The 22,776-nt window shown below is 38.3% G+C and overlaps 1 protein-coding gene across 1 annotated transcript in view; it reads left to right on the plus strand.

Moving 5' to 3' along the window:
* EIF4G3 (eukaryotic translation initiation factor 4 gamma 3) overlaps nucleotides 1-22,776 on the plus strand; it is a 366,332-nt gene that overhangs the window by 121,743 nt on the left and 221,813 nt on the right. The window contains exon 4 of the mRNA XM_022551756.3: nucleotides 6,830-6,958. The gene's annotated coding sequence lies outside the window, so the exon portion shown is untranslated. The remainder of the gene's footprint in view (nucleotides 1-6,829; nucleotides 6,959-22,776) is intronic.

Genomic DNA, 22,776 nt, shown 5'->3' on the forward strand with positions numbered 1-22,776 from the left:
CATCTGTTTCCCACATGGTATTTTCATTGCTCTGGGGTCATGAGAGAATGATCATGTTCAGGAAACTTTAATTTTTAAATTACTATTATTTGAAAATTGTAGTTTATGTATTATAGCCTTTAATTGACCAGAATATTTTTTCAAATCAGGTAATTTAGTGCTGAATAAAGCAACTTTAAAAAAAATTATTATTATTTATTTTATTTATTTATTTTTGGCTGTGTGGGGGTCTTCATTGCTGTACGTGGGCTTTCTCTAGTTGCATCGAGCGGCGGCTACTCTTCATTGCGGTGCATGGGCTTCTCATTGCGGTGGCTTCTCTTGTTGCAGAGCATGAGTTCTAGGGCGCCTGGGCTTCAGTAGTTGTGGTGCACAGACTCAGTAGTTGTGGCTCTTGGGCTCTATAGCGCAGGTTCAGTAGTTGTGGTGCACGAGTTTAGTTGCTCCGCAGCATGTGGGATCTTCCCGGACCAGGGCTCAAACCCATGTGCCCTGCATTGGCAGGCGGATTCTTAACCACTGTGCCAACAAGGAGGCCCTCAACTTTATGCTTACTGACTCGTCTTAGTTTCCATGGCCTTTATGGTTTAGCTTTAAACTCTCAAAAGATTCTTCAAGTTACATTTGGTCAGCAACCACAAAGTATCATTGATTTTATAGGAGATGATTTTAGGTAGAACTCTTTTTTTTTTGCTGTACGCAGGCCTCTCACTGCTGTGGCCTCTCCCGTTGCGGAGCACAGGCTCCAGACGCGCAGGCTCAGTGGCCATGGCTCACAGGCCCAGCCGCTCCACGGCATGTGGAATCTTCCCAGACTGGGGCACGAACCTGTGTCCCCCGCATCGGCATGCGGACTCGCAACCACCGCGCCACCAGGGAGGCCCCTAGGTAGAACTCTTGAATGAAAATTTACTAGCTAGCTGAAGTTTCCACCAAGATAAAATTTTAGAGGTTTTCTTTTAATTTATTTTCTTTTCATATTCTTGCTCCTTGTAGAACAGCAGTATAACTAGTACCAGTGTAACTAGTATTTTACCCCAGGTCCTAAGTAATTTGCTTGTTTTGGTCTGTAAGCTGTTTTAGGGAGTGGAAGAGGATTTTAACATTCGTGCAAAGAAGTGCATAAAACATAAAAGTAGAGTTTAACAAATAATTTTAAAGCAAAATCTATGTCTCACCCCTCAGGTGTGAAAAAATAAAACATAATGTGGCCTTACCTGATCTTAACTCCTTGTCTTCCCAATATATCTGCCTTAAAAAAAAATTCCTGCTCGTATTTACAGTGTTGCCATCCATTTATGCATTTCTAAATTAGTATAGTCAAGTTTTGTTTGTTTTGGAACTTTTTTGGAATCATACTCTGTAGTCTTCTGTGTTCTCTTTCACTCAGTATCATTAATGAGTGTCATTCAAGTTGTGATGTGTTGCTGTAGTTTTAAATTTGATGTCCACATAGGAAAATATTTCATTATTGATCCATTCTCCTGCTAATGAATGGCTGTGTTATTTCCAGTTTTTGGTAGTAAGAACAATGCAACTATGGACATTTTTGTACACGTACCTTGGTGCACATTTTCCTGTTTCTCGCAAATGTATACCTAGGAAGAGCTAGGTTATAGGGTATACTTGTTTTCAAGTTTACTAACTAATGCCAAATTCTTTCCCAAAGAGCTTATACCAATTTACATTTCCACCAGCATATGAATGAGAATTCTGGATGCTCTACATTATTGCCAATGCAAAAGTATAATAGCCATAAAAAGTAAATGTTTCTTGGGCATATAATCTTTTAAAATTAAATACAGAACACACACACACACACACACACTCTGCATACCGCAAAATGTTTGATTAATTTTGCTTAAGGTGAATATTACATAAAAGACAAAAATATTCTAGCTTTGGAGGTGGTTAAGTAGTTGCCATAATTAGCTACTTTATACTTCTACTCCCAGCCTCCATAATTGAGACGGTACTAATAATAAATAATGGGAAAACATGTTTTTTTCCCCTTTACATGAGAATCTCTTGTCACTATCTTCAAAGGACATGGATTATTAACAGTATGATCTGAAATGGAATAAGTTAGCCAGAGAGGAGAAGAAACTGTAGCCAGAGACTAGAAAATTCAATAATCATTCATCTAGGAATATTTTGAAAGAAGATATTCAAAGTTTCATGTAACTTTGAATTTTATCCTCAACAACTTCATTAGACCTTGTGCCATTTCCTTGGGATAGGGTTGTGTTACCTACTTATATTTTGTATAATTTCTAACTGAAGATGGTATACCTTTTTCCTGGGCAAAGATAGTAAACTCTATAGTACACTAAAAGCAAACATGTAGTACATAATGCAGTATGACACTTGTAATAGGTGGTCTTTTTGAATTAAATAGATCACAGTGAAGGCCAGAGATTTATTGCATGTAGTAGCTTTTTTGGGGAGAATTTTTAAGAATGACATGATTCTCCTATTATTTTGATACAGATTTATTTTCTTTGGTTTGCTTTTATTAGTAGAAACCTCCAAATTTGGGAGGGAATACTCTACTAGAATATACAATACCAAAGGATTCCTGCAATTTGCCTACCCCTTTAGGAACAGCAGAGAATGCATACTTCAGGGATATTTGCCTATGAAGGTTGTTTTTCACTGGTGCTTGCTTTAAGGAAAATTTTAATATGAGCAGTAGCGTGTGCTTTGGCTAAATGCCTTTTCTCCTTTTGTCAAACATCTGTATTTCATGGGGTGATAACAATATTCTAAAAAGTGCACTTAAGCAGTTTTCAGGGAAACATGAACACTAATCTTTTTTTTTTAATATTTGTGTATTTATTTTTTTATCTTTGGCTGTGTCGGGTCTTAGTTGTGGCACGCGGGATCTTCGTTGTGGCATACGGGATCTTTTGTTGCAGCACGCAGGCTCTTCCTTGCGGTGCACGGGCTTCTCTCTAGTTATGTATGGCGCATGGGCTCCAGAGCCTGTGGGCTCTGTAGTTTGTGGCACGCGGGCACTGAACACTAATCTTTATCTGAAATCATTGATTTAGTTATTCTGGTCTTTGTCAGTAGAACATAGAAGAATCTCTTTGTAGTTCTAAAGGGTGTATCTTTTCTTTTTTACTCTTGATTATTTCACATATTCATTTCAATTGGTGGCAGTTCACATCTATGTATTTTTTATGTCTTCAGTTATGTTACTTTATTTTCTCATTATTTGCTATTTTTACCTTTTTTTGCTCTCATATATTTAAGTTCCTAGTTTTTGAGGTAAGATTATTTCTTCAGGGTATGTATTCCAAAATGGAATCATTCTTTGGGTGTGGTTTTAAGGCAGCTGTGATGCATTGCTCTGTAGTTTTGGGGACATGGTAAACCCATTCACAGTATCCTGTCTACATCCTGTTTCCTTAGATCCTTGGCAATATTGGGGTGAAGTTTTTAAAAAAAAACTTATTGTGTTATTTGTGATATGCATGTAGTAATATATTTTATTTATTTTTAAATTTTATTGAAGGATAGTTGATTTATAATGTATTAATTTCTGCTGTATAGCAAAGTGATTCAGTTATACATATACATTCTTTTTCGTATTCTTTTCCATTGTGGTTTATCACAGGATATTGAATATGCTTCCCTGTGCCATATAGTAGGACCTTGTTTATCCATTCTATATATGATAATTCGCATCTGCTAACCCCAGACTCCTACTCCATCCCTCCCCAACCCCCCTCCCTCTTGGCAACCACAAGTCAGTTTATATCTGTGAGTCTGTTTCTCTTTCATAGATATGTTCATTTGTGTTGTATTTTAGGTTCCGCATATAAGTGAAATCATATTGTATTTGTCTTTCTCTTTCTGACTTACTTCACTTAGTATCATAGTCTCTAGGTTCGTCCGTGTTGCTGCAAATAGCATTATTTCATTCTTTTTAATGGCTGAGTAATATTCTATTGTGTGTGTGTGTGTGTGTGTGTGTGTACCACATCTTCTTTATTTCCATGTCTTGGCTGTAGTAAATAGTGCTGCTATGAACATAGGGGTGCACGTATTTTTTTGAATTATAGTTTTATCTGGGTATATTCCCAGGAATGGGATTGCTGGATCATATGGCAACTCTATTTTTAGTTTCTGAAGGAACTTACATACTTATTTCCATAGTGGCTGCACCAGTTTACATTCCCAGCAACAGTGTAGGAAGGTTCCCTTTTCTGCACACCCCCTCCAGCATTTGTTATTTGTAGACTTTTTAATGATGACTATTCTGACTGGTGTGAGGTGATACCTCATTGTAGTTTTGGTTTGCATTTCTCTAATAGTGAGCAACGTTGAGCATCTTTCCATGTGCCTATGAGCCATCTGTATGTTTTCTTTGGAAAAATGTCTATTTAGGTCTTATGCCCACTTTTCAATTTTTTTTTTTTTGTTGATATTGAGTTGTATGAGCTGTTTTTATATTTTGGAAATTAAGCCCTTGTTGGTTGCATCATTTGCAAATATTTTCTCCCAGTCTGTAGGTTATCCATTTTGTTTATGGTTTCCTTTGTTGTGCAAAAACTTATAAGTTTGATTATATCCCATTTGTTAATTTTTGCTTTTATTTCTATTGCCTTTGGTGGACTGACCTAAGAAAACATTGGTACAGTTTATGACAGAAAATGTTTTGCTTGTGTTCTCTTCTAGGAGTTTTGTGATGTTGTGTCTTATATTTAAGTCTTTAAGCCATTTTGAGTTTATTTTTGTGTATGGTATGAGGGTGTGTTCTAACTTCATTGATTTACATGCGGCTGTTCAACTTTCCAACACCACTCTTGCTAAAGAGACTGTCTTTTCTCCATTGTATATTCTTGTCCCCTTTGTTGAAGATTAACTGACCATAGGTGTGTGAGTTTATTTCTGGCTCTCTATTCTGTTCCATTCATCCATATATCCGTTTTTTGTTCCAGTACCACACTGTTTTGATTACTGTAGCTTTGTAGTGTTGTCCGAAGTCCCGAGGGTTATGCCTTCTGCTTTGTTCTTTTTCCTCAGGGTTGCTTTGGCACTTCTGGGTCTTTTATGGTTCCATATAAATTTTAGGATTATTTGTTTTAGTTATGTGAAAAGTGTCATGGGTAGTTTGATAGGGATCAAACTAAGTCTGTAGATCACTTTGGGTAGTATGGCCATGTAATAGTATCTTTTAATATTAATTTATTCTTAATAGCAATTTGAAAAACATTTTTCCATATTATGATTTTTTGCCCTGGGTAAATTTAATCTTTGATTGTTTTATCAGAATGAATTGGAGAATTGACTTGACATTTTATATAGCTAACTTCTTTCACTTTGTTTCATTGTGCAAATTTTTTTCCTAATGTTAAAAATATGTGTCCATTTTGATGCTTTGCTTTAGTAGAATATCAAAATAATTTATTCTAGAGTGTGTGAAACAAGAATATGAATTTATAAAGCCTTGTTGGTGAGAAATTTGCTTGTAAGAACTCTTCATTTCTGGTTATTAATTTTCTAAAGTAGATGTTTAGATAGCATTCTGACTTTTATCCTTTGAAAAATTGCCCTGATGAGATTTATAAATGCTGTAACATTTCATGGTAAACCTCATACCCTTATAAATGTAATTTTCACTCCAAATTGGAAACAAAGTTTTTCAAGGAAATCATAAAGCTATTTAAAAAGCAGGGAAGAAATTAAATACAATTAATTTCAGTTTTAAACTTTGGTCACATTTTAGCATATTCGTGTCTCTTACTAGCCTGTAAGCTTTTGACTGTAGTTAGTTCTCCGTGAGTCCATTTTATTTCAGCTTTGGGAACAGGTATCTGAGTCTTTAGGCATTTATTTCTGTTTTAGATAGACATAATGGATTCTAGGGTTAGATTATCAAGGAGTAGACTTTCTTCAGAGCCTCTGACTGATTGATTGAATTCCAGGAAAATCTAATGTCATTTGGAGACCACTTTCATTTCTCCCTGGGTAGAGTTTTTAACTCTACGGTAGAATCCAGAGGATCTAAGAACTTGGGTAAAATAGCTAATTGACTGTTGAACTATATTAGAAAATAAAAATGATAGGAAAAAAAAGAAACACCTACATGCTTTCTTTTAAGATCTTTGTGTATCTTCTTACAGATCTTTTTAATGTGACATGTATACTTGTGAGTATATTATATATATGCACACATATGTAGATGTAGATACACATAGAAATATATATACATGTACATGTGCATGTACATGTATATTTAGATGTACTTTTTTAAAAACAAAAATGAGATTATGCTCTATAAGTAACTTTTTTTGGTTCAGGTTTATTGAGGTATAATTTACCTAAAGTAAAGTTCACCTTTTTTAGTATACAGTTCTGTTAGTTTTGACAAGCACAAAGAGATGTAATCTGCACTACAGACATGATACAGAACAGTTATGTCATCCCCCCAGAATCTCCCTGTGCCCCTTTCGTAGTTATCCTCTTCCCTTGTAATAATTTATTTCTTTTTCATTCCTTTTACAAAATATCATATAAATGGCATCATACAGTATGTAGTTTCTAGTCTGGCTTTTTTCATTTAGCATAGTTTTTCCTTTAAGATTTTTAGTTTTAGGTATGTTTCAAGAATCTTTTATCAAATGGATGAAAATACTCATGTCTTTTTTCCTAGGAATTTCATTTGTTCAGTTTTGAAATTTTAAGCCTTTAGTCAGTCTGGCACTTACTTTAGTATAAAGTGTGAGACAGATACTTCCATATTTAAAAAGTTAGCTACTTTGGCAATATTTATGAAGATTGAGTTACTAATACTCTTACTAAATTGATTTCCTCACAGGTAACACAAGTAGCAAGACAGCCGGGACCCCCAACCCCTTCCCCTTACTCAGCACATGAAATAAACAAGGGGCATCCAAATCTTGCGGCAACGCCCCCGGGACATGCATCGTCCCCTGGACTCTCTCAAGTAAGAAAAACCTTTTTTTTCCTAAAAGAAATTTCCATGTCAGAGCTGAATTTCTATTTTTCTTTTTTTAAAAAAATTATTTATTTATTTATTTATTTATTATTTATTTTTGGTTGCATTGGGTCTTTGTTGCTGTGCCTGGGCTTCCTCTAGTTGCGGCAAGCGGGGGATACTCTTCATTGCGGTGCACAGGCTTCTCATTGCGGTGGCTTCTCTTGCTGTGGAGCATGGGCTCTAGGTGCGCGGGCTTCAGTAGTTGTGGCTCACGGGCTCTAGAGTACAGGCTCAGTAGTTGTGGTACACGGGCTTAGTTGCTGCGCGGCATGTGGGATCTTTCCGGACCAGGGCTGGAACCCGTGTCCCCTGCATTGGCAGGCAGGTTCTTAACCACTGTGCCACCAGGGAAGCCCGAATTTCTATTTTTCTAAAGCAAACTTCTAAGCAAACTTACAAGATTACTTGAAGAGTAATTTCTATTTTCTCTTATACATTTTTTTAGACACACCTCCCATGATAGTGACTACTAACAGTTTTACACATTTCATTTATGGAGTCATTCAAAATAAACTGTCAGTGATATTTAGTTTTCCTTTTTGTTGTTTTAGAAATTAGAGTATGACTCTATAAAGTTCATTAAAAATCTCGTAAAGCACTTGTTTGCCTTTCAATGTGTAATCCGTTAGTCTCCCTTTTCACTTTTTGGTGGAGTGTTGGTGGTTATTTTCTACTTTCGTAAAAGATATGGCTGTCTTTCCCTCTTAGTATTGATAATTTTAGAGGGCTTTTTTGTTTGTTTGGTTTTATAAATAGATTATTGGAATTTGTTAGGCCTAAAATTTTGTTGAACTGTTAAAGAATAGTGAACTCCTTAGTTTATTTCCAAGTAACAGGCACAGGAGACACAAACTGTTTTAAGATATCGCTGTGGGTCCCCTGCATTTTAAGCCATTTCTCAAGAAATCTTTCAGCTTGTACCAACTCACCATTACATGCTTATTTGGTCTTCCTTGTGGTTAAGAGTGGGGTAGAGTTAAGAAGTCTCTTACTGGAATGTAGAGAGAGTCAAGCCAATAACCTTGAACCAAGCTCTTTTGAGATTGTCAGTATTTACATGTAAGAAACATTCCTTTTAATAATAAAAATTAATATTATAACATTATTTTCAATTTGGGCTTTTATATTTTAGGCCTTTAAGAGCTTGAATAATAAGAGGAAGAATTACTGAAAATAATGCTAAAAGCTGGTGGTTATAAGTGTTGATTAATGATAGTTCAAACTATAGAATGTTTGGAGAAGGAATGTACAACTTGCCAAAGCATGATTGAAATAGCGCTATTCAGGAATATGTAAATTAATTTGGGCTTAGTACTATACTTAAACTTGGTCCAAATCATTCTTGTTTAACTTTGAGTTTTAAAAGTAAAATATGTCAAAATGAATTCTTAATTGTTTAGGATGAGTTTCTAGTGTTGGTTTTCATGGCACTGAACAGAACCACCCACGCTGTTAATCAGGTATGTTGGTCTGAGTCTCAGGAGGAAAGAAAAACTGTAGTAAGTTGAATAGGGAAAGTTTAATATAAAGGATTATTAAATATAATAAGGGATTGGAGTACAGAGGGATTGGCTAATAAGAAAGAGAACTCTAAATGATATAAAAATTACAAATATAAGGAGTAGCTGCTTCTCCTGGGGCCAAGATGGAGTCCCCATGGAAGAGCCTTCTTCTCCACCCTGTTACCAGAGAGTGCGTGGCTGTGGCATAACCTTATAGTAGAGAAGTCATTGTAGTGTCATACCAGTAGAACGTGCTAGAAATCCTTCTTCTGGAATTTGCTGGAAATTCATCTTACGGAGTGTTGAGGAAAGCTGGCTTCTCTAGCACCGGTTCCTTTAGCAAAGAGCTGCTGCAGTGCACAATGGCTACAGGCTCCTTACAGCATCTCTGCCACAGGCACTTCAGATAACCTTGAATCTGCTGGATCACAGGTCCCATGTGGTAGAGCAGCTTGTGTTGCAGCCTAAACTTACTGCAGAGCCTCCTTTTGTTCTTTTCCTCAATCAAAATTAGAAACCTCCCAGATGACTTTGTAGGTAGGTCGAGGTGTATCACACTCAAATGTAATGTATGTCCTCTCCAAAATCTAAAAATGGCCTGTCCAACCTTGTGCCTCTTTATTTCATGCTACTGTTAGGAGACTGCGCCCCCCACCTTGGGCTGAGATCTGGCATGATGTGGTTCTCTGAATGGTAGAGAAGTTGCTGTGGTGCCACATCAGTGGAACTTACTAGAAATCCACCCTCTGGAACTTTCCAGAATTCTGCCTTCTAAGGTGCTGAGGGAAAACTCTTCACAGGGCTGTTTCTTCTAGGAGGCACTCTGCTGCAGAATGGCTTCAGAGGGTACCAGGGGTAGCTGTTAGTCACTGGGTACTGCTGGCTGCAGCACATTGCGGCAGAATCCTGACACTGAAGAAGCTGCGCCCTGTAGAGCCGCTGGGCACTGGGGACGTCAGGTTCTGGAGAAGCTGTGTGTTCTGCAGGAGCCTGCTGTGCATGCCCACAGGAACCAGGAAGCAAAACCCTTTCCTCCTGCAATATCTTTACAGTGCCCTCTACTGACAAAGCTTTACATTGTGCCAGATCCATTTTCACTGTACTGGCAGACAAGTTGAATTTTGAGCTGAAAGGCAAGCAGTCGATAACTGGCACACAAGGGGAATAGCTTAGTTTTCCATTTCAGATTTGTACTGTTTCCAGTTGTGATTTGACCCTAGCAGTTGGCCCAAAGCCCTTAAGTGTTCTGAAAGACGGTGCTGCTTGCAAATGCATAGTTTGCATTTAAGAAAGGATGATCTAGCAGTGCTCACAGTTGTCAAGCCCACAAATGCCTTTCTGTATGCCATTTTATTAGTTTCTTTTAGAAGTCAGAGTACATGAATTCCAGGGAGAAGGGTCACCAAATATTATCTTGCTTCCCTTCGTGGTCTGTTTTGTTGTCATCTTCCTAATCTGATGGATGAACCCAGTAACTCATATCTGATTTATTACCCCCCCTTTTATCCCCTGCCTTTCAGAGACAGCCTTATATAGATTCATTTGTCTCCTAACAATATTTTAACATCTGTTTACAGAGTGAAGAAGTTTTTCTAAATTGGCATACCTGGAAAAATGGGGAGTTCTGTAGGAAACTCAGTCTCCTTAGATTTATATATATTTTTAAATTAATTAATTAATTAATTTTTGGCTGTGTTGGGTCTTTGTTGCTGCGTGTGGGCTTTCTCTAGTTGCGTCGAGTGGGGGCTACTCTTCGTTCAGGTGCGCAGGCTTCTCATTGTGGTGGCTTCTCTTGTTGCGGAGCACGGCCTCTGGGTGCATGGGCTTTGGTAGTTGTGGCACGCGGGCTCAGTAGTTGTGGCTCATGGGCTCTAGAGCGCAGGCTCAGTAGCTGTGGCGCACAGACTTGCTCCGCGGCATGTGGGATCTTCCTGGGCCAGGGCTTGAACCCGTGTCCCCTGCGTTGGCAGGCAGATTCTTAACCACTGTGCCACCAGGGAAGTCCCTCCTTAGGTTTAATAGTTGACAGGTTTGTAGATCATTATGGAAAGTAGAACCTTCAAAATAGAGGGAAAAGAATTATAGGCTTGGAGTCAAAACAGACTCCAGGCTCTGGGACTTGGTCTGTCACTTTCTGGTTATATGATGTTGGGTAAATTATTTGATATCTCTAGAACTTGGTTTCTTCTTCTGCTATATAGGAGAGAATTAGAACTGTACCACTCTTTAAGAGGATTGTTATGAAGACTATATAAAATTCTGCCTCAGAACAGGACATGCTAATGCTTTCAATAAGTGACATTTGTTATTTTCGTGCCTACTTGGTTCTCTTCAGGATATTGGTGTGTGTGTGTGTGTGTGTGTGTGTGTGTGTGTGTGTGTGTGTCTAATTTGGCTACCTGTCTGGTATTAGTGTGAAATTTAGAAGCTCTCTCCAGGAGTTTGAGATGTCTTCCAGGTCTTTGCTTATCCCTTCCAGGATAAAAGTAGAGGCCAGGCTTGGTCATTTTCTGTTGGAAATAGTGTGGTTTATTCTTACACACAGAACTATTAGATTCAAATCAACTGCAAAAAAGATTAAAGAAACTTCTTTAACCACATGTCCTTTTTTTAAAAAAATTATTTATTTATTTATGTTTTGGCTGCGTTGGGTCCTCGTTGCTGCGTGCCAGCTTTCTCTGTTTGCGGCGAGCGGGGCTACTCTTCCTTGCGGTGCGCGTGCTCCTCATTGCTGTGGCTTCTCTTGTTGCAGAGCACGGGCTCTAGGCATGCGGGCTTTAGTAGTTGTGACACTCGGGCTCAGTGGTTGTGGCTTGCGGGCTTTAGAGCACAGGCCCAGTAGTTGTGGCACGCGGGCTTAGTTGCTCCACGGCATGTGGGATCTTCTCGGACCAGGGCTTGAACCCATGTCCCCTGCATTGGCAGGCGGATTCTTAACCACTGTGCCACCAGGCAAGTCCCATGAAAACATTATGAATTCTATATTTTATACTTAAAATTAGGCAAACTTTGCATTGTTTCATTTTGTGTCTTTTAAAAAATATCGCAAGTTTGTTACTTGAATTATCTTAAATTACTTAAGCAAAACAAAAGTGTTTCATGCTTGTTGCTTGATTGTTGGTACACATTTGTTTTAACTCAGTTAATTTTCTCATAATGGAGCTAAATTACAAAATAAGGAGTCCAAACTGGCACTGATTATCAGGTTCAGTGTCTAGTCCTTTTCATTTTTCTCTTGATATCCCTGTCTAAACTCTTAAGCTATGTTCACAGTAATCATTGAGAAGACATGCTCAGAATAATGCCAAAGAAGTGGAGTGGTACATGTTTTCCACCCACTGTTCTTGTTCATTTGGTTCCTCTCTTTTTCTGAGAGATCAACTTGGTCATGTTAAGTAGTGGACTGAGATGGTGATGGTATGTGATCCACTGGTTAGATTCTTTATTGTCTCTGGAAATGCTAAGCAAAGGACTTCTTCACTGAGGAGTAGTTATTGATCATGGCACTTATTTTAACATTACTATTTTCATTATTACAAAAGAATATGATTAAACAACTCATGGTCCCTGCAATCATTTTACTTTATCCAACTTCCAGACTTCGTTTTCCTTTCAGAGGTCTTGTTTTACTAAGGAAAAATACTCACTATTGCCTCACAGTTGTTGATTGATGGATTGTTTCAGACTTTGCAAACTGCTTTATCTTTCTTATTAAGTTAAACAGTGACTTTATTTACTGCAAGCAAGTTTTTATACTTTTTTTGATTTTTAAAATGTCTTTCATGAAGAAAATAAATTCTGAGTTTGGCAACTCTGACGGTCAGTGTTGCTAACCAGGATAAGTAGAGGAGGCTTTGAAAATGTTTTTCACATTTCATTGTTGAAATAGATGAATGTTGACATTCCTTAAAAAAAAGAAAGCAAAGCAAAATGTATTGTTTTTTATACTTGCCTTCTCCCCCATGGAACATATTATGGCTGTCTAAAGCAGTCTTTGAAGTGACTGGTGTTTGGAAGCTGCATTCATGGCACATAAAGATTTGATGTAGCCTCCAGAAACTGCAGTACTGACTGCATTTAGTTGGTCCTGTTGCCAAATCTTCTGTTTTGTTTTCTTCAGTTGATAATATATGTACGTACTTAAAAATTTATACCTATTGAAAATTTCATCAGTAAATAGTGTCATTAAGCAGTTTACAAATTAACATGCCTTTACAAGTGTCATTAGTATAAAAGTAAGGCTTAGAAAAATTTAAATCATTTATATCTGTGGTTTCATCTAATATATGCTAAATAATTGTGGTAAGTTCTTTTCTCTAATTGTTGAGATTTATCTTAATGTGGTCATATTTGATAGAGAATTTTAGCTCTTTTGTCTTTTTTCTTTATTAACAAAAACAGTTGCAACCATATTTATAAAGTAGGACTTCACCAGATGTTTTCCGAATTTCATCTTTCATGCAGTCTTATAGCTTACCATGAAATATGCCTAAAGGCATATTTGTTTGATTATGCTTCTCTTTGCATTGCATGTAACTAGAAAAAATTCCCAGTGATTTTCTTTCAAGATATTTGTGGTTAGTTTTTAAGTTTTGTTGTAAGAATGATAGTTAAGTGCAACTATTATTCAGACTTTCCGTACCCTAAACACCAAGTTTCAGATTCTGTTTGGGAAATCTATAAGACTAGAACCTATATTTTGAAATATTTAAGTGTGAAGAGTGAAAGTTTTAAAAATGAATTCTACATTAATTCAACACAGTTTTAAAAACCAAAGATGGGACTTCCCTGGTGGCACAGTGGTTAAGAATCCGCCTGCCAGTGCAGGGGCACGGGTTCGATCCCTGGTCTGGGAAGATCCCACATGTCGTGAAGCAGCTAAGCCCGTGTGCCACAACTAATGAGCCTGTGCTATAGAGCCTGTGGGCCACAACTACTGAGCCTGAGTGCCACAACTACTGAAGCCTGCACACCTAGAGCCCATGCTCTGCCACAAGAGAAGCCACCGCAGTGAGAAGCCCATGCACTGCAACGAAGAGTTGCCCCCGCTCGCCGCAACTAGAGAAAGCCCGTGTGCAGCAACGAAGACCCAATGCAGCCAAAAATTAATTAATTAATCAATAAGTTAATTAAAAAAAGAAAAAGAATTTTCTAAGAACCAATCTGTAAGAACTGAGTGCTTTCACAAGCATTTTTTTCATTGTCTTTGGTGTAAGCTCAGTTTTTTGTTGATGATGTTGTTTATTTTCATCTCAGTTCTGTCAGGGGGAAAAAGGTTTAGGATTTTATCTGTTTCACGTTTAAGGAGTTATTTCCTCTGGACACGTCCTGGGAGGCGCTTCTTGATTTCTCTAGCTACCACTCATCTGTTTTAATAGGTAGTGCAAAACCTCTTCCAGAGTTTCCCTTGCAGGTTTACCTCTTTACTTCACTTACTTCCCATAGTTTTAGAAGAGAAACTCATTTCAGCTCCACCAGTCTGTTTTTTACCTAGCTGTGACATGATTTTTCAGATTTTTGTGGTTTTGAAAATTGCAGCCTCAGTTCACCTACAGAAATTAGCATGTGCCAGTAAATCAGGGGATGGGAAATAGAACAGAGAATTAGGAAATGGAGTGGTTTGACTATTCAATTCAGAGTGCTTGTGATTTTTCCTGCAAAAATTTGTACTCCAGTTGTCTTAGTTAGCTCAGGCTACCAAAACAAAATACCGTAGACTGAGTGGCTTAAACAACAGACATTTCTCACATTTTTGGATGCTAGGAAGTCCAAGATCAGGTGCTGGCTGACTAATTTGGTTCCTGGTGAGAACTTCCTTCTTGGATTGCAGAAGGCTGCCTTGCCTCCTTACTATGTCCTCATATGGCGGGGGGTGGGGGGGGGAGAGAGAGAGAGAGAGAGAGAGAGAGAGACAAGCAAGCTCTCTAGTGTCTCTTACAAAGGCACTAATTCCATCATGAGGGCCCCACCCCCATGACCTCATCTAAATGTAATTGTCTCCTGAAGTCCCCATCTCCAAATACCATCACATTGTGGGGTTAGGGCTCCAGTTTATGAATTTTTTGCAGGGGGCGAGGGAGGCACCTCCATCCATAGCACCATTTATGTGATTCAGAGAGCTATGGGGGAAGTGGGCAGATAGGACTACTGGGAGAAAAGTCAGCGGAGGGGATAAGTACCATAGACATGTAGAATAGTGTCCTGAGCTTAATCAGACATATAGGTAAATGTTCTTATCCAGATTAATTGAGGTGGTGGATTCAATTTGCATGGATGTGGGAGAAGAGAGAGGATGAGCTTAATACAGGCTTATTTGTTTTTATCAGTGATCAAATGAGAAAGTTTACTTGAAGTATAAGAAAGCTAGCATCTTTGGGACTTCCCTGGTGGTCCAACGGTTAGGACTACACACTTTCACTGTTGAGGGCTGGGGTTCAATCCCTGGTCAGGGAACTAAGATCCCACAAACCTCACAGCATGCCTCTCCCCCCCCTCCCCCCCCAAAAAGAAAGCTAGCGTCTTTATAGAACTAAGAGTCTTGAATTTCAGTGACTCCATACTCAGTGAAAAGCAGACAACACACACATCATGTATAATAGCCTTGTGGTAGGTCATTTTAAATTCTGTCAAAGAAGAGTTAAGGAGAGGTTGTTATATTTAAAACAAGTAGAATTGATTAACTATGAACAAAGAAGATTATAAATTGATTGTTAAGAAAATAAAGTGTTCTAATTTACTTACCAAACTAACAAACTTTTTCCTTAATACATATATTAATTTACTGTCCTTTTTTTCTCAAATTTCCAGTGATGCTGATAATTAAGTAACAGGAAGAGCTAGATCTGATTGTAAAGTTTTCATTGGTTGATGAACCCTCATTTTTTTCCTCTCTGAAGAATGGTAAACTCTCAGGCTACCTGAATTCTCTCACTCTTGTATGGTATCTTTACTGTCTGCCAAGTGTTTTGTTCCATAGGTACCTAAGTAGGTGATATGTAGAAGAAAGAATTTATGTTGCCAATATTTTGTTGTATTTCACTGGCAACATAAATCTCCTTTTCAGTTTCCTGTCAGTGATACTCCATTTTCAGGTACTACTCTATATTACTCAAGACTGTTTATTACTTCAAATTTTATTACTCCTCATCACCATTAAAATTGGCCATCTTCTTTTACAGTTTAGCTCCAGAATTTTGACCTGTTTAGTATAGTTGACAACATGACAGCCTAACTAGCTTAGCAGTGCAGCTGTTAAAGTATTGTCAGGAAAAAAAAGAAACGGCACTATTTCACATAGAGGGGATCTAATACATGAATTTGTTGAACTAGCTGATTGATTCTCAAAGGGACACTGAAGTAATCCAGAGATTAATAACTACAGGAAGCAGCTAACGTCCCTGGAGCTGAGGGAATGAAAAAGGAGACATGGTGGTGTTGTGAGAACCTAGGAGCTTAGAGGAAGTGTCCTTTAGGGCAGCGGTCCCCAACCTTTTTGGCACTAGGGACCAGTTTCGTGGAAGACAGCTGTTCTATGGACCCGTGTGTGTGGGGGGGGGTGAGGGGGATGGTTCAGGTGGTAATGCAAGCGATGGAGAGCGGCAGATGAAGCTTCCCTTGCTCGCAGCTCACCTCCTGCTGTGTGGCCCGGTTCCTAAGAAGCAGCGGACCGGTACCAGTCTGCGGCCCGGGTGTTGGGGACCCCTGTTTTAGGGGATTGTTGGTCAAACTTGTCAGAAGAGAGTTTTACTGCAGCTTGGCCGTCAGAAACTCAGTAGGTGAGAGAGCAAGGTGAAGCTAGTACTTTGAGTATCAGGTGTGCACACCTGTCTGCTGCGGGATCTCTAAATGGCTTTCAGAGACTAGAGATCTGAATGGAGTTGGTGTCCGGAGCCATACTGACAGGAGGTGAAAGCACCCTTCTACTTACAGGGTGGATTAGAGCTGAAAGACAATAGGTAAGTAATGGGCACAAATAATGGTAAAAGGTTATATAGTTACCTTAATAATAAAGAATAAGCTAGGACCATAAATCCCATGAATTTAAAGGGAAAAGTAAATATGGTAAAACAACATTGTTGGTAACTGTAATAATAATGACGTTATATTCCTCTATTAAATAGTCACTCAGCTTGTCAGAAACTGAAATCTAGATATATGCATTTAAACATGACAGAGATTTAAAAACAAAAGTAGGGAAACATTAAAAGGAAAATGCTAATAAAAAGAAAGCAGGTATAAGCAGCCTTTAGAAGTCAACATAGAATGCAAGGCAAAAAACTATATGGCAGAGAGAGAATTCCTACAATATAAAATTTTAATTTCTAGAAGATGTAACTTTACAAATTCTTATATACTTAATAATTGGTTCAGAATATATATGAAGCAAATGTAAACGTTGAAATTGACAAATTCATAATCAGTGTGTGAGATTGACATCTCAGAAAAATGGACAGATTAGTTAGTAACCATATACTAGATCATGGGTTGGCAGACTATGACCCAAGGGCCAAATCTGACCCCTCTCCTGTTTTTGGTAAGTTTTACTAGAATACATCCATACTAATTTATTTATGAAATTCTGCTTTTGTGCTACAATTGACAAGTTGAATAGTTGCTACAGATTTTATGCCCTTCAAAGCCTAAGATATTTTCTGTCTGGACCATTACAGAATAAATTTGCCACCCCCTGATGTAGATTAGCAAACTAGAAAGACCAGATAGTAAATATTTTGGGGCCAGATGATCTTTTGCTGCTGCTGCTTCTTTTTTAACCCTTTAAATATGTAAAATCCTTTCTTAGGTGCTAAGGGCCATCCTTTGCCAACCCCTGATACAGATAAATGACACAGATAGTAAACTTGTTTTTATATAAATATATATTAGCACAAGAATGTATATATATTTCAAATATATGTATGAAAGAGAAATTTTGTACACAATCAACCAAGATAAAAATAATTGAGGATATCAGTGATTTGAACATCATAATTATCAAACTTTAAAAAAAATAGAGAAGGTGTTTTACCAATTCAAGTTAGAGAAACTATTACAAAGGCTATGAATAATTTGCATGAAATAATAATTAATAAATCTGTTTTAATTTAATTTTTTCTCATTCAATTAAGACTATGCTTTTTTTTTCCAGCTACTCAAGGAGTATTTATAAAATTTAATCATGTTAGGCTACAGAGAAAAAGGTTACATTCCAATCAGATTTATATTTTTTTCTAAATATACTTCTATAGAATTTAGAGCTTAACAACAAAAGAAAGACAAAATCTAAATTATGTTTAAGTTGAAACTCTACAGAATATAATTGCTGTTTTTAAAAAAGCTTATCAGATTTATAATTTATTTTAGTTGAACATAATTATTCATAATATGAATACATATAATTATTCATAATGTTTTTCATAATCTTAAACATAATGTTGGAGTAAAAATAATAACAAAATCAGTTTATTTGGAAATTTAAAAAAACATTGACAGAGATAAAATAGAAAACATTATCTTTAGAAATGAATGACAAACAGCACTCCGTATCAGAATTTGTGTGATGTGCATAAAGTGTTACTTAGAGGAAAATGTGTAGACTTAAAGGCATATATTAGAAGATAGGAAAAGTTGAAAATAACTGGTGATCTCAATGGAAGAGTGTACCGATGAAAAATTAATCAATGTAAGAAAGAAACGGAAAATTTTATTTGAACCAAAGTTCAGGATTACAACCCGGGAACAGCATCTCAGAAGGCTCTGAGAACTGTTCCACCTGTTAGAAGTCAAGGGACAGTTAATATGTTTTTTTGTTTGTTTGTTTTTTTGCGGTATGCGGGCCTAATATGTTTTTTGAGACAGAGGGCTGGCTGTACATCAAATGCCCTATTACTGACAGTTAAAATAATCCAGAACCTCATCGTGGTGGGTCATGTGACCCCTTACAAGATCAAGAAGGAATGCTGTCTCTTAAGGTGTTGTCTTGTTGATGCTAAGAGAATGTTGCTCTTTATGGCTGATGGGAAAGGTTTGGTGATGCAGATACACAATGCACAGTGAGGGGAGAGAGGAGGCCAAAGGGCAGAGAAGATCTTTTGTTTAAATTTCTCGTCTTGCCATAAAAATATGACTTTTTATTTCACAGCTGTTATGTTGTAATTTAAGGATTGTAGGTTTTATTTTCATATGTATATGTAGTGTACCTTGTTCTGATGTTGTTGACTGTAAACACTAGCTATAAATTGCCACACTGCTTTATCTGTTTTAATACCAGGAATCAAGAGCTTTTACATAGTAGTAACTAACTCTCCTTATAATATTTCTAGTTTTGAATGGCCAACTTGTGTCTACTGTCATTCAGAATATGCTCCTTTTGATAACAGCAAACTTGATGATGGTGTCAGGAAATTCGTGTGTGTGTGTGTGTGTCTGTGTCTGTGTCTGTAAAACATTTGCATGTCGTTAGTGATTAGTGATGTTGAGTATCTTTTCATGTGCTTATTGGCAATTTGTATGTATTCTTTGGAGAAAATGTCTGAATCCTTTGCCCATTTTTTTTAAAATTTATTTTATTTTTGGCTGCATTGGGTCTTCGTTGCTGCGCGCAGGCTTTCTCTAGTTGTGGCGAGCGGGGGCTTCTCTTGTGGAGCACGGGCTCTAGGTGCGCAGGCTTCAATAGTTGTGGCACACGGGCTTAGTTCCTCCGTGGCATGTGGGATCTTCCCGGACCAGGGCTCGAACCTGTGTCCCCTGCATTGGCAGGCGGATTCTTAACCACTGCGCCACCAGGGAAGCCCCGCTCATTTTTTAATTGGATTGTTTTTTTTTTGCTGTTGAGTAGTAGGAATTCTTTATACATTCTGGATCTCAATTCCTTATCAGATAAATGATTTGCAAATATTTTCTCTCATCAGTTGCCTTTTCACTCTGTTGATAGTGTCCTTTGCACAAAAGTTCTTAATTTTGATGAAGTCTAATTTATGTTTTTTCTCTTGTCTGTGTCTTTGATGACATATTCAAGAAACCATTGCCAAATCAGCAGTTACTTCTTTACACTAAATGCAGTGTAGACTATTGCATTTCTTCTTAGCTTTTAAAATTTTACACACATGGAGACTTTCAGGAAATGGTAGCATGTTTAGAGAAAAATGTATTGAGTTATCAGGAGGACAGGCATGTTTGGAAGGAACGATGGAAATACTTACTAGTAGGTGACGAACAGCTGCCAATAATAACCCCACTGGAGTGAGAAAAATCACTGGAAGTCCAGCTGCCATGTTCAAAAAGACACTGAAAAATTCCAAGGGCTGTTAAGGGTTCAAAGAATGTATCAAGGTTCACTTTGGGAGTTAGAGGTTGAATACAAAAGTGGTGACTGAGAAGCCAGCTGGCTTATTTACATAACCATTTGGCAACCTTTAAGAAGGGAGGGAAGTAGCAAAAGGACAGACAGCTGGCCAACAGGCAAAGAAATAAGTATCAAGGACCTGGAAGGCATTATTCTACTATCTTCTCCTTGATTTTGAGTGATTGTCTCTTAACTTCAGCAGCAATGAAATTAGGAAGTATAAAACCAAAGGAGGAAAAACACTGTTGAAGTGCATATTAGAAAAGGGGACTATAAAACTTTGTATAATTCATAGAGAAGATGAAAGCTATCAGAAAGCTGGATGCATACAAAAGGCATCCTTCACCAAATCTTTGTGTTCTGCTTAGCTTGAATTACTCCAAAAAACCTTAAGGAATATAGGTTTCTTGAAGAATGACCATCCCTAGAGGGTCTTTGAAAAAGACAGTCTCGCACTAGAAGCTATTGCTGTAACAAGCTCTAAAAGTAGATCTAATGCTGTAGGAATCAGATGGACAGATTCTCCTAAAAAATATCAACTCTTGAGTAGATAAGGGACAGTGAGTGTATGAGGATCTTGACTGTTGGAAACATTTAGAAATAATTTTAACTAAAAGCTGTCCTTCCTAATATAACTTGAATTATAACAGTGTGAACTAGTATTTATTGTGTACTCCTATTATCAGATTATGTATTTGAGGATAATATCTTGATGGTAGATTACCTTATAGGTTAGAGTTTTCAGAGCATTTCTCAGTTACTCACTGTACCTATTTTATCATTGCAGTAACCCTGTAGATAGATATGATTATCTGCATTTTGTAGATTGGGAACGTTGAGTGTGAAAAGTGACATGATTTGCTTCATATACCACAGGTAGCAGTGTTGTAGGAAGGGGCACCCCTTCCAGGGCCCCAGAGTGGGCTCTTGTCTAACGTTCGGAAATGAATTGTCTGAGGAGGCACATGTGCTGACAAAGCAAGAGACTTTATTGGAAACGGGTGCCTGGGCGGAGAGCAGCAGGGTAAGGGAACCCAGGAGAACTGCTCTGCCGCGTGGCTCACAGTCTCAGGTTTTATGGTAATGGGGTTAGTTTCCATATTGTCTCTGGCCAGTTATCTTGCTTGGCCCATAGTGCGACTCAGGGTCCTTCCTGGTGCTGTGCGCATCTCTCAGCCAAGATGGATTCCAGTGAGAAGGATTCTGGGAGGTTGGTTGTCTGCTCCCTCTTTTGCCCCCTCCTGAATTCTCCCAGTTAGTTTTCAGCTGCAGCACCATGTTCTTTATAAGGACCTCCTTTATGAGACAACTCAGGCAGGTGGGCCTGGCCAAGGCAGGTGGTTTCCATCAGCAGTTCCCTAACAGCACCATTTGTAAAGGATTGAGTCTAGATCTCCAGGTCCCAACTCTTGACATTCTTCCTAGCTTTCGCATAATTCATCGTAGTACTTTATTTCAGGTTCGTTTTAGACAAAATAGGCTTTAATAATTTTGGGAATACAGCCACCACATATAACATTGTTTTTATGAAATAGTATGATGTGATTTTTTTAAAACATTCAATATGAAACATCTTTGGGGGGACATAAATTTGCAAAATTGGGCTTTATAAAAATTCAGCCACACAGTATTTAAACTTCTGGTTCTTAAATGTAGAGACACATGTCTAAATCTGAAATTAAAGAATTAGTGGGAGAGGGACTTCCCTGGTGGCGCAGTGGTTAAGAATCCGCCTGCTGCTGCAGGGGACACGGGTTCAAGCCCTGGTCTGGGAAGATCCCACGTGCCGTGGAGCAACTAAGCCTGTGAGCCACAACTACTGAGCCTACGTTCTAGAGCCTGTGAGCCACAACTACTGAGCCTACGTTCTAGAGCCTGTGAGCCACAACTACTGAGCCTGCATTCTAAAGCCCGTGAGCCACAACTACTGAGCCTGCATTCCAGAGCCCGTGAGCCACAACTACTAAAGCCTACACACCTAGAGCCTATGCTCCGCAGCAAAGAGAAGCCACCACAATGAGAAGCTCTGCAACGAAGAGTAGCCCCCACTCGCCACAACTAGAGAAAGCCCGCGTGCAGCAACGAAGACCCAATGCAGCCAAAAAAAAAAAAAAAAAAAACTAGGGGAGGAGGAGGTGGTCATAGCGGGAGCAGCAGAACCTAGAGTGAAGATTATGTCCAGTGTGACAAATGAGGGGACTGGGAACTCTAGCTGAGGATGTTTTAGATGAGAAGTACAAGAAGAAACTGTCAGGAAACCAGAGAGTCAATAAAAGTGAGGCTGATGGGGGGAGGAAAGTAGGAGAGATGATAGTGGTAGTTAGCAGTAGAAGGTACGGGAGATGTGACGAGTAGCAGATGCTGACTTTGGAAGCAGAGAACCAGCAGTGCACAGAGTATAGAATACCTTTGGTACCTGGGAATTCAGTGAGCCAGGCACTGAATCCTCCTTTAGGCAGGTCAGTACTTTTAGCCCAGTAGCCTTGGGAGAACTGGTACTAGGGTTGGGGAGAGAACTGGCTTTTATTGTGCTGTGTAGGGAAGAGCTGAACTTTGAATAGTATAGTTACTATTGTGGGAACACAAGTAGCATGTCAGATCTAGGTATATTGTGAAAGCCATCCTATTATATGAGCCCATCGTTGTCTTGTGAAAGGCAAAAAACCATAGCATTTAAATGTCGAACTAAGTGTAAAGAATAGAAATGGTGGTAAACTTAGTACAGTATTTTTCTGTACTAAGATAACGTCACTGCTTAGAAATGGAAAAGAGATCAGTGGCTCTCAATCTTCACTGCCACCAGAATCTTCTGATGCCTGAGTCCCATTCTCCAGAGGTTCTCTAATTGCTTGGGATGAGGCCTAGGTAATTCTGAGGTTGAGAACAGAGCTGTGGAACAGGGAACCCACCGCCTAAGTGGG

This window comes from Delphinapterus leucas, chromosome 1 (assembly GCF_059928025.1).
Source record: "Delphinapterus leucas isolate spDelLeu-1000000601 "Yukka" chromosome 1, BTC_Dleu_Yukka2, whole genome shotgun sequence".
Lineage (NCBI taxonomy): Eukaryota > Metazoa > Chordata > Mammalia > Artiodactyla > Monodontidae > Delphinapterus > Delphinapterus leucas.